Source organism: Giraffa tippelskirchi, chromosome 12 (assembly GCF_054371585.1).
Source record: "Giraffa tippelskirchi isolate mGirTip1 chromosome 12, T2T-mGirTip1v1.2.pri, whole genome shotgun sequence".
Classification (NCBI taxonomy): Eukaryota; Metazoa; Chordata; class Mammalia; order Artiodactyla; family Giraffidae; genus Giraffa; species Giraffa tippelskirchi.
The window spans coordinates 41,881,701-41,884,350 of NC_137286.1; the positions used below are offsets into that span (position 1 = coordinate 41,881,701).

General features: G+C 44.0%; 1 pseudogene; it reads left to right on the forward strand.

The window, feature by feature from the left end:
- The first annotated feature begins 437 nt into the window (after positions 1-437).
- On the forward strand, positions 438-866 carry LOC145528438 (migration and invasion enhancer 1 pseudogene; annotated as a pseudogene).
- Positions 867-2,650: the final 1,784 nt, after the last annotated feature.

Consider the following 2,650-nt stretch of genomic DNA (forward strand, 5'->3'; position numbering starts at 1 on the left):
CACCTGTTCCTAAAAGTTTTTATGTTTGCTTGTTGCTTGTTTTTTGTTTCAAAACAGGATCCATTAAATGACGATGTATTGCATTTGGCTGTTAAATTTCTTAAATCTTTTAATCTAGAAAGAAAGTTCTTAATGTAGGAGTCCATGGATACCATCAAAAGGTCCATGAACTTGGATGGGAAAAAAAATTACATTTTATTGTCATCAAATTCAAGGTGAAATTTAGCATTTCCTTTCATTATAAGTAAAGGTAACAAACCATGATAAAATCAGCAGCACCTGTGGTTTTGTCACAATAAAAATAAGGTTTTTTTCATTATCACTTTAGTTCTTGCATATATGTCAAGAGATATTATTTACAGTCACCATTGCTTTGAAATTACTAAAGTTATTAGATCTAGACACCCGGAAGCAGCGGCTGTAGGGAGCGGGCAGCAATGAGCGGGGATACAGGGCCGACGTCCGTAGCGCCCCCTCCCGGGTAGACCGAACCGAGCCATGGGGTCCGCATTGTAGCTGAGTACTGTGAACCCTGCGGCTTCGAGGCGACCTACCTGGAGCTGGCGAGTGCCGTGAAGGAGCAGTATCCAGGCATCGAGATCGAGTCTCGCCTGGGGGGCACAGGGGCCTTTGAGATTGAAATCAATGGACAGCTGGTGTTTTCCGAGCTGGAGAATGGGGGCTTTCCTTATGAAAAAGATCTCATTGAGGCCATGCGAAGAGCCAGTAACAGAGAACCCTCGAAAAGATCACGAACAGCCGCCCTCCTTGTGTCATCCTGTGACTGGATGTGATTCTCGGTTCCTGCTCTCTTCTGGGATCCAAGCCTTGGTTGCCCGCTTTGATCCTGCTGAGGGCTCCCCACTGCCTCTCTCACCTCACTTAGCTCCTGGCCCCTAAGAGACCCTAGCCTCCACTTTGCCCCTTTAGTGGGCACCAGGAGGGAGTAGATGGTTCTGTGGTCTTAGGGGTGGAAGAGGGACGCTCTCCATGGACATTTCCACAGCCGCCTTACACCCCTTCCCTAAGATCAGTGCCCACAAAAACCTGCTCCCCTCTCCAGCTTAGACATACCTGTCAGATGCTACCATAGTTCTAATTTATTTTCCACTCAGATCAATTCAGTCGCTTAGTCGTGTCCGACTCTTTGCGACCCCATGAATCGCAGCATGCCAGGCCTTCCTGTCCATCACCAACTCCCGGAGTTTACCCAAACTCATGTCCATCGAGTCGGTGATGCCATCCAGCCATCTCATCCTCTGTCGTCCCCTTCTCCTCCTGCCCCCAATCATTCCCAGCATCAGGGTCTTTTCCAATTTTCCACTAGGCCCAGGCAATGTCAGCTATTGGCGATGAAGTGGCACTGCAAACAAACTAAATAAATAAAGCTATTAGATCTTGCTTGTGCATGCTGAGTCCTGTTCAACTCTATTCAACCCCTGTAGCCCTCCAGGCTCCTCTATCCGTGGAATTTTGCAGGCAAGAATACTGGAGTGGATTTCCATTTCCTCTTCCAGGGGATCTTCCCCACCCAGGGATGGAACCAGCGTCTCCTGCTTGGCAGGCAAATTCCTTATCACTGAGCCACCTGGGAAGCTGAAGTTGATGACAACTACTTAATGTAAGGTATCCTAAAATAAATTTAAAATAAAAATCACCTCCCCAGTAGAACACTGAATGCATTCGCTTCCTGGGGCTACCATAACAGAATACCACATGCTGGATGGCTTAAACAACACATGTATTGTCTCACAGTTCTGGAGGATAGAAGTTCAAGAGCCAGGTATTGGTAGAGTTGCTTCTCTCAGGAGGCTCTGAGGGAGAATCTGTTCCAGTATTTTCCCTCAGCTTTTTTATTTTTAAAACATATTTATTTAGTTATTTTTGTTGTGCTGGATCTTAGTTGTGGCATGAAGAATCCTTAGTTGCAGCATTTGGCATTTAGTTTCCCAGCCAGAAATGGAACCCCGGGCCCTCTGCATTGGGAACTCGGAGTCTTAGCTACTGTGCCACCAGGGAAGTTCCAGCTTTTGTGTTTTTTTGCTGGCAGTCTTTATCACGTCTTGGTTTATAAACTCATCACCCTGATCTCTGCCTTCATTTCATATGGTGCTCTCCTATGTGTCCAAATGGGCATTTCTAGGGGCATGCCTGTGTCCTTATTTCCCTCTTTTATAAAGACACCAGTCCTATTGGACTAAGTGTATATTCTACTCTGATATGCCTTCGTCTTATTACACCTGCAACAACTCTATTGCCAAATGAGGTCACATTCTGAAATACTAGGGGTTAGGATTTCAATGAATGACTATCAGGAGAACACAAATTCAGCCCATATCACTGATCTTCAATTTAAAATGGATGTATATTTGAAAGTAATATACTATCTTCACTGACTTCTCATCAGTTGACCAGTTTGCTTTTTCTCTGACAAGAGTTTGCCATTTTGAAAAATTGTACCTTACTTCCCATCACCTAGAGATGAAGTATTCTTTTGTAATAATAGGAGTATTTAGGGATCTTCATTTTCAATTGCAAAATTTTCCATGTGTTTCTTTCAATGTCTGAAATTGTATCTTGAACTGATGATAATAACATATGATAATTGTGGAGAATGTTTGATAATTACTGGGAATGACAGAAAATATTT